The sequence below is a fragment of the Elephantulus edwardii genome, unplaced genomic scaffold, assembly GCF_000299155.1.
Source record: "Elephantulus edwardii isolate Elephantulus edwardi_28Jun2011 unplaced genomic scaffold, EleEdw1.0 scaffold00282, whole genome shotgun sequence".
In the NCBI taxonomy this organism is placed as follows: domain Eukaryota; kingdom Metazoa; phylum Chordata; class Mammalia; order Macroscelidea; family Macroscelididae; genus Elephantulus; species Elephantulus edwardii.
Window position 1 is genome coordinate 1,032,495 of NW_006400032.1, and position 10,248 is coordinate 1,042,742.

Consider the following 10,248-nt stretch of genomic DNA (forward strand, 5'->3'; position numbering starts at 1 on the left):
GGGATGGGTGTGTCAGAGGCGGTGCAGTTGGCGCAGGATAGAGCAGGGTTTAGGGCTGTTGTGCATAGGGTCGCTATGAGTCGGAAACGACTCGACAGCACATAACAACAACAACAACATACCTAAATACACATACAACTAAATTATAACATCTACAATAATAAAGTTATGGTTCAGATGGTAATTTTTGTCTCTTGTCCCTGTGCTCTTTCCTTCTCCTAATCTGATATGTAAAAATTCAAGGTCATTGTCATGAAGTGAGAACTGATTCATAGCTAACCCTCTATTGGATTTCTAAGGCTGTAAATTACACCAAAAGAAGACTTCTCTCGTGGAGACACTAGTGGATTTGAACTGCCAGAGAGGTGCAACTTCTCAGTTAGTAGTACAACTCCTTACAGATTGCTTTTACTGTGTAAACCCGGAGTTCCTACTATGGTGGTGGCAGAGACCATTTATTATATAGCCCAATCACATCATATCTGGAGTAATACTTTAGTACCTGCTCTCTTTTAAAGTCAGATGTAGAGAACTATTGACCAATGAAATATAAAGGGCATGTTGCTTGAGACTCTTTGGAATAATACTGAAAGGGAACGGTCTAGGTGGAGAGAAGACTCCTTTTGCTGCACTTTTTCCTCCATACTCCCCCCCTCATTTGCTTTTCTCCTTAAAAATATTATTTCACTGTAGAGAAATCCAACTGATTTTTGTATATCTTGCTACTTTGCTGAAATAGTCGACTATGTCCAGTAGTTTTCTTGCTGAGTCTTAAGGGTTTTCTAAGTATATTATCATATCATCTGCAAATAGAAATCATTTTACCTTCTCTTTGCCAATGTGGATACCTCTTATTTCCTTCTCTTGCCTTATTGCTATCCCTAAGACTTTCAATACAACATTGAATAAAAGAGGTGATAGTGGTCATCCTTGCCTAGTTCCTGTTCTCAAGGGGAATGCCTTTAATCTCTCTCCATTGAGAACAATGTTGGTTCTTGGATTTGTGTATAGACTTTTTGCTATGTTGAAGAAATTCCCCCTCTAAGCCTATTTTGCTGAGTGCATACAAAAATCAGTTGTATTTCTCTACAGAAGGGCATAAAGAGCAGGAGCTAAAATGAATACCATTTATAATAGCTAATCACAAAATTAAATACTTCGGAGTAAATCTAACCAGAAGTACAAAGGATTTATTCAAAGAAAATTACAAAACATTACAAGAAACAAAAAGAGACCTTGAGAAATAGAAGAATATTCCTTTCTCATGGGTAAGAAGACTCAATATTGTGAAAATGACAGTACTAGCTAAGGCAATTTACATGTTCAATGCAATCCCAATACAAATACCAATCCCATTCTTCAATGAGATAGAAAATGCAATCTCCAGTGTCATTTGGAATGGAAAGAGGCCCCAGATAAGCAAAGCACTCCTTAAAAAGAAAAACAAGATGGGAGGCATCTCACTCCATGGTGGTCAAGACAGCGTGGTACTGATACAATGACAGACACATAGATCAATGGAATAGAATTGAGAAACCAGAAACCAGCCCATTTACCTATGGTCAACTGATTTTTGATAAGGAGATGAAATCAGTTAAGTGGGGAAATAACACCCCTTTTAACAAATGGTGTTGGCAAAATTGGAAAACTATCTGTAGAAAACTCAAGCAAGATCCACACCTCACTCCATACACAAAAACCAACTCAAAGTGGATCATGGACCTAGGACTAAAACCAAGGACTATAAACTTCATTAAAGAAAAGCCTGGAATAATTCTAGACGTCCTAATCCACAACATAAACAGTCTTCCAAGCATCCTGAAAAATCTACAACCAGGATAGGATAAAAAAAATGAATGGGACCTTCTGAATCAAATCCCTTTGCACATCCAAAACCATCTCCAACAGGGTAAAAAGGGAAGCTACAAACTGGGGAAAAAGTATTTGGTAATGACATATCAGATAAGGGACGTATAGCTAGAATTTATAAAATATTTGAGCACCACAACAAGATAAAGGTAAACAACCCAATTGAAAAAGGGGCACAGGATATGAACAGACACTTCACCAAAGAAGACATCCAGATGACCAACAAACAGATGAAGAAACGTTCAAAATTTTAAAAAAAGAAAAGAAATATTCAAAATCCCTAGCTCTAAGAGATATTCAAATCAAAACAACTATATCATCTCAACCCAGTAAGAATAGCAAAATTTAACACAATAGCAAACATCAAATGCTGGTGAGGTTGCAAAGAAACTGGAAACCTTATTCACTGTTGGTGGGAGTACAAAATGGTGTAACCACTGTGGGAGACTGTATGGCGCTTTCTCAAAAAGTTGCAACTAGAAATACCATTTGACCCAGCACTTCCACTACTGGAAATAATCCCTAAAGAAACCATAACTGACACCCAAGCAGATATATGCACACCCAAGTTTATTGCGGCTTTGTTCACAATAGCAAAGAGTTGGAAACAACCCAAGTGCACATCAACAAATGAATGGATAGAGAAGTTGTGGTATGTTCACACAATGGAATACTATGCTGTATTGAAACACAAGGAACTCATGAAATATTATACAAAATGGGTGACCCTGGCAGACATTATGCTGAGTGAAATATCTCAGTCACAAAAGGACAAATATTGCATAGTGCCACTGTTGTAAAACGGGACTGACATCCGGTATGAGGGAAGAATGAGAAAGAGGGGATAAATAATGTATACTGCATTGAAACATATGAGGGAGAGAACTATTTAAAAGGGATATATGATTAGGTATTATTGTCATGACCAGAGTTCAGAATGAAGGCTGTACAGTGGAGTGGACTTGGGGGGAGGAATTGTGTAACAATGAAAGAATTTTTCTTTTACTTTTCAAAGAGAAAAGCAAATTGGGGAGAGAGGTGGACAGGGAGGAAAGTGCAACAATGAATGAATGGAAATCCAAAGTCTCTGTAAACTTTCATTAAAATTAACTTTACAAAAGAAAAGAATGGGAATCCCAGAAAACTTAATTGTGCTCCTATGAAAGCTATACCTAGACCAAGAGGTTGTGCAAACAGAGCAAGGGAATACTGTTAGTTGTCATCGTCGTCGTCATCGTCGTCGTTGTTAGGTGCCGTTGAGTACAACTCATAACAACCCTATGAACAAAAGATATGAATCCTGTTCTATCCTGTGCCATCCTCACACTTCCTGACATACAAGAGCCCATTGCAGCGGTCACCGTGTCAATCCACCTGATCAAGGGTCTTCCTTTCCTTCTCATATCCTCCAACCTTCCCAGAATCATGTCCAGAATAGCCCCTCCTAGCAATATGCCTAAAGTATGTGAGGAGAAGCCTCATCATTCTTGCCTCCAAAGATCACTCCGGCTGCACCCTCTCCAAGACATATTTATTTATTCTTTTGGCCATCCATGGGATCTTCAGTGCTCTTGTCCAACACCACAATTCAAAGGAATGGAATCTTCTTCTGTTATTCTTATTCATTGCCTAGCTCTCAGATGCATAGCAAGTCATCAGAAAGACTATGGCCTGAATCAGACACACCTTAGTCTTGGAGAGGACCCTAACTGCAGATTTTCCCAGTGCAAGATGTCTCCTACATGGTCTAAAATAAAGTTATGTGTCAGGGTTATATCCTCTCTCCATACATATTCAATCTGTATGCTGAGCAAATTATTTAAGCAGCTGACTCCATGATGAAGAAAAGCATAAGGATAAGAGGAAGACTCATCAATAACCTGCATTATGCAGACTATACAACCTTGCTTGCTGAAAGTGGGGAGGACTTGAAGCAATTGCTACAGAAGGTCAAAGAATATAGTCAAAGAATACAGCCTTTAATATGAATATCGAGAAAAAAACTCTTACCACTGTACAATATCATGAATGACAGGGGAAAAGATTGAAGTTGTCAGCAATTTCGTCTTATTTGGATTCACAAGCAACACTCTTGATTCCAGCAGTCAGAAGATAAGGTGTATTGCACTGGGAAAGTCATCAGTCAGGAACCTTTCCAAATTATTGGGGAACAATGATATCTATGTGAGGGCTAAGGTGCACCTGTTTCAGACAACAGTATTTTCAATCACCTGCTGTGCATCTGAGAGTAGAACAATGAATAAGGCTGACAGAAGAAGCAGTGCCTTTGAACTGCGGTGTTGGAAAAGAGTACTGAATATCCCATGGATGGCCAAAAAGAACAAGCAGATATGTCTTGGAGAAGGTGTATCCAGAGCATTTCTTGGAGGTAAAGATGATAAAGCTTCATCTCACACACTTCAGGCATGTTGCTAGGGGATGCTATTCCTTGGAAAGGGACATCATACTTAGAAAGACAGAGGGTTGAAAAAAGAGGGGAAAACACTTGACCAGGTAGATGGGTTGACAGAGTTGCTGCCACAATGAGCTCCAGTACATCAGAAAGTGTGAGGGTGGCACAGGATAGGACCGGCTTCAGATCTGTTGTTCATAGAGTTGCTTTGGATCATACTCAACTCAATGGCACTTAACAAAATAGGTGTCAAATCAGAAATTTCTTAAAGAGAAAGCATGAAAGATTAGTGTGAGTAACTCGTATCCCAAGTAAGTGCTTAGACTGCTTGGTGGAACATGAGATTTTCAGTCCCAAACAGGAGCAAGCACACCTGGACTGTAGATGGCCAACTCTCAGTAAGTCACTGATCCAAAGGGGGGGGGGAAGTGAGTGAAGGAAAACATTGAGAGCTGTTAAGGGTGATGGTTGAACAACATGACAGCGTAGCTCATGTCACTGAGCTTTGCACGAGACTATTGAAATGGCAACTGTGAATAGTGCAAATGGCTAAGCACTCACTAAACATACTAGCTTAAAGCTTGGTGGTTCAAATCCTCCTAAAGGCACCTTTGAAGACAGGTCTGTCGATCTGCTTTTGACAGGTCACAGTCTCTCCATAGTCCTCCAGGGTACAATTCTATTCTCAATAAGTAGGGTTTCTCTGGTTTGGCATCAATTTGAAGGCAATTAACAATAATATGAATAACTGGAGGAGATCTATATTTGTTCCTATTCCCAAGATAGGTGTTTTAACAGAATGTGGAAATTATCAAACAACATCATTAATATCTCATGCAAGTAAAAGATTGCTGAAGATCATTCAAAAAATGGCTAGAACAGTACATTCACAAGGAACAACAGCACCATCATTGCTGATGTCAGATAGATCCTGGCTGAAAGTAGAGAATACCAGAAAAATGGTTATTTGTGTTTTACTGAGTATGCAAAGGCAATTGACTACGTGGATCATAACAAATTATGGCTAACACTGAGAAGAATGGGAAGCTCGGCACACTTAATTGACTTCATACGAAATCTATACCTAGACCAAGAAGCTCTTGTCCTAACAGAGTAAGGGAACACTGCATGTGTTAAAATAGGGAAGGGGTGCATCAGGGTTGTGTCCTTTCTCCATACCTATTCAATCTGCATGCTGAACAAATAATTCATAAATCCAGACTCTGTGAAGAAGAGTGTGGATCAGGATGGTTGGAAGACTCAACAACCTACGTTATTCATAAGACACAACTTTGTTATGAAATACTTGCTGCAGAAGATCAATGAATTCACTATGGATTACTTCTAAACATTAAATGAACAAAGGTCCTCACTATAGGACCAACAGTCAACATTATGATAGATGGAGAAAGGATTGAAGCTGTCAATGATTTCATCTTGCTTGGATCCACAATTAACATACTTGGTACCAACAGTCAGGAAATTAGGAGATGTATTGCACTGAACAATTCCACTGCCAGGGACCTCTTCAAAATGCTCAGGAGCAATGGTGTCAGTTTGAAGACTAAACTGTGCCTGCTTCAGACCATGGTCTTCTCAATCACCTGCTATGTATCAGAGAACTGGACAATAAATAAGGATGACTGAAGCATTGATCCCTTTAAGTTGTTGTGCTGGAGAAAAGTACTGAATGGACTGCCAAAAGACCAAACAGATAAGTCTTGGGAAAAGTGCAGGCAGAATGCTCCTTAGAAGCAAAGATGGGGAAGCTTCATCTTTCATACTTTGTAAATGTAGCTAGATGAGTCTATAACATGGAAAGGGATGTCATGCTTGGAAAGGTCAGCAAAGGAGAGAAAGACCTCCAAGGAGATAGATTGTTGGTGACTTCAGCCATGGACTCTTGAGTGTCAGAGATTATGGTGACTGTACAGGACCGGGTTAGGGTCAGGTTGGTTATTCATAGGCTCACTATGAGTTCTACTCTACTAGACAGCATCTATTAACAACAATGGCATGACTTTACAAGAAAAGGCTGCCTCCTATAAAACAAATACACAACTGAGGTCCTCCTGTAGAGGAGCTCTGGTGGCCTAGTCCATAGGGAGTTGTGCTGCTAACCCAAAAGCCTCACTTGTCTGGCAGTTCGAATTCACCGGTGGCTCTGAGGAAGAAGGATAGTCAGTCTCCTCCGGAGAGATTTACAGCCACAAAAACCCAGTGGAAGGCCAGCTATGAGTGAGTTCTGACTCAATGGCAATCATCTTTTGTCACAATGGTGATTTTATAAAACTGTACACATTGGTCAGTGACCCAGGGAGATGTTGGTTGGTTTGCAGCCACTGACCACTAAGAAGGTCAGCTCATCTTGCTTGAAACACTGTAATTTTCCCTTAGTGAACATGAAATGCTTTTAGCTCCAGGAAATTTTAGAATTGAATAAAGCAATGAAAATTTTAAAAAAAATCCAACCTTTAATACATTGTGCTAATTTCAAAAACAGATTTTGGAAATTCTTGGGAAAATCTGTACATTTGATATTTAAAATGTTTACAAGCTTTAAGAAAATGAAATCTACAGGTTAACCTTCTGACATCAATTTAAATGAGTAAGTGAGTAATTAGTTTTAGATTCCTGTTAAGTCAGAAGGTATAAATTGTATAGGAATACTTAATAGAGCTTAAAAAATGACCATCTTTAGGAGTTTAACTTATTGGCTTTACATGGACTAATTTAAGCATATGGAAAGTCTTGGACTGTTGGGGAAATTTGAGTACTTTAAGAAGAAAATGGAACATATTAAATTTAGAAAAGCAATGCACAATGTTTAAAGGAAGTTTATTAACGAGGTTTGTAACTGGAACTGATTAAGAAAGGTTAGTCCATTCAACATGACTTTAAAGAGCCCCTTAAAAGTGGCTGTTAAAATTACCAGATTTATAAGTAAAATGGGATTTGTAAATTTATTCATTCAACATATATACCGAGTGTTTACTATATTCCAGGCCCTGTTCTGTATGCTAAGAATACTGCAACCAAAAAACAAGGTATATTTTAAAAAAAAATCTATTGTTAGAGTGTGGAAACATTCATTAAACTTCAGAGTTAAAAAAAATAAGTTATTAAATGTTTTTAGGTATTACACTAGATAGTCCTTTCAAGACAAGTTAGTCATTGTCTTTTCATTGCTCAATATTCCTCCGAAGGAACAGCAAAAATTTATACTGATAAAAGTCCTCATTAGTTCTTGTATCATTAATCATCAACTCATACAGATTTCTAAAAAAAAGGAGGCTGAGTATGGCTGGAGTGTCGAATCATCTCTTATCGTGCCTGAATTTATCCACGTAGCTCACAAGGAATCTAAGCTAACCAAAATCTTCTCCTTAAATTGCAAATGACTCAAGGAACATTAAGAAGCTAGAAGTTACATCTATATATAATTCAATGAGATTGTTTCTTGAAACATCTCAATTAAGTGGGGGAAGCACCCCACTTTTTGATAAAGAGAGGAAAGTTACTTTGGAGATGGGAACATCTGTACAAAGAAAGGAAATATTTCCCTAAGGTACAGGGCTGGGCATCCTCAAACAGGGGGTTGGGTGTATTGATAAGGGATGCAGAGAAAATTGGGGTGGAATGTAAAGAATTTTCAATATTTGTTGTTGTTATGTGCCATCAAGTCGCTTGCGATTCATAGTGACACTATGTACAAGCACCCTAAACTCTGCTCTATCCTGTGCCAAGCTCACTGTCTCTGACATACCCACTCCCACTTCTCCAATCACTGAATCAATCCATCTCCTCGAGGGTCTTCCTCTCCTGCGCCTTCCCTCCATTCTCCCAAACATGACGTCCCTCTCCAAGGACTGGTCTCTCCTTGCAACATGCCCAAAGTATGTCAGATGAAGCTTCAGAATCCTTGACTTCAAGGAGCATTCTGACTTCACCCTCTCCAGGACAAACCTGTTTGTTCTCCTAGCAGTCCATGGTAATGCAACACTCTTCTCCAGCACCACAGCTCAAAGGCATCAATTCTCTTTCTATCATCTCTAGTCACTGTCCAACTCTCTGATGCACAGCACACAATTGTGAAGACTATAGCCCAGATCAGGCGCACCTTACTCTCCAGCTTGACATCAGTGCTCTTCAGTACTCTGGAGAGGTCCCTGACAGCTGACTTTCCCACTGCAATTTGTCTCTTGATTTCCTGGTTTCTGATACTAAGAGTGTTGACTGTGGAACCAGGTAAGTTAAAGCTTTTAACTATCTCAATCTCTTCAACATCTACATTGCTGCTGCCAATTGGCCCAGTGGTGAGAATCTGTGTTTTCTTGATGTTGAGCTTCAATCCATATTGAAGACTGCAGTCCTTGACCTTCTGCAGCAAGCACTTTAGGTTCTCCTCAATTTCAATGAGCAGGGTTGTATCATCTGCATAACATAGGTTGTTGATGAATCTTCCACAATGTGATGCCACATTCCTCCTAGTACAGCCCAGCATCCTGGATGATCTGTTCTGCATGCAGATTGAAAAGGTATGGAGACAGAATAAGTCCTTGGCGGACACCTTTCCCCAATTTTGAACAATGTAGTGTCTGTTCTGACCTTGGTCCAAGTATAGTTTTCGCATAAGCACAATCAAATGTTCTGGGATTCCCATTCTTCTCAGAGTCAGCCATAGCTTGTGATCCACACAGTCAAAAGCCTTTGCATAGTCTATGAAGCACAGATAGACATTCCTCTGGTAATCTCTGCTTTCTGCCAAGATCCGTCTAACATTAGCTATAACATCTCTAGTACCACGACCTATTCTAAATCCTCCACCCAGGAAAAAAAGAGGCACATTTCCATTTCTCTGGGTGAAAAGAAACAATTCCTCAGACACAAGAGTCAAAGCTGCTTTGTTTAAAAGTTCTATTTGGGTAAATAAAGCTTTTGCAAAATGACCTGGAAATGTAGGTGAATATTGTTTCTATGAGGAAATGTTTCTCTGTTATAAACAGCCACTTGGAACCAGTCTTTTGAAAGAAATAGAATTAATTTTGTTCATATTAAATCTATATAAGACCAAGAAACTCTGGTCTGAAGAAAGTTAGGAAACACTGCAGGGTTTAATATAATTTATCCACAAAGTGATATTTCTTTTCATAACTAAAACTCACAAATACCACATCCAAGGTAGTCCCAGAAAACTAATGAAGTTCTATAATGACCTAACTATTGCTTCTCCAATGCTCAGAACTCACTGTGTTTTGCAACCACTGTTCTAGACGCCTCTACCTTCAGCCCCAGTAGTCACGACCTGTATGTTCCAGAACTGCAGGTGACATTGGGGACTCCTGTGGTGGCTCCTCTTCCATCATTTGGTGGTTTCCCTTGTAATTAATTACAAATATCCCACACTGACCATCAGAGACCATTTAGAAAGGAAGTAGATGGCCTGGTTGGTATTGTTTTTATGCAGGAGTGCCTCAGAAGAGGGGCCTGGTGGTCTCCTTCTAGAAAATCATCCCCATTGACACTTACAGAGCATTGTTTTACTCTGAAATGCACAAGGTCTCCGTGAGCTATGGTGAACCAGAGGACAACTGGATTGCAGTATTGTGTAGTGGTTACCTTGAAATAGACTGACACAGTGATGGGCTTGAGCCATGACAATGGCACTGGACTGGACAAGGTTCAGATCTATTGTTCACAGGGTCACTATGAGTCACAGTGACTGAACAGCACCAAACAACAGTAGTGGCTAACTCCTCAGTCTAACTGTTGTTGCTATGTGCCATCGAGTCACATAAGACTCATATATACAATAGCTCTGAACCCTGCCCTGTCCTGAGCCAATCTCATCATCTCCAATAGACCTAATCCCATTTCTCCAGTCATTAAGTCAATCCATCTCATTCTGGGTCTTACTCTCCCGCGTTGTCCCTCCACCATTCCGAGTATGATGTCCCTCTCTAAGG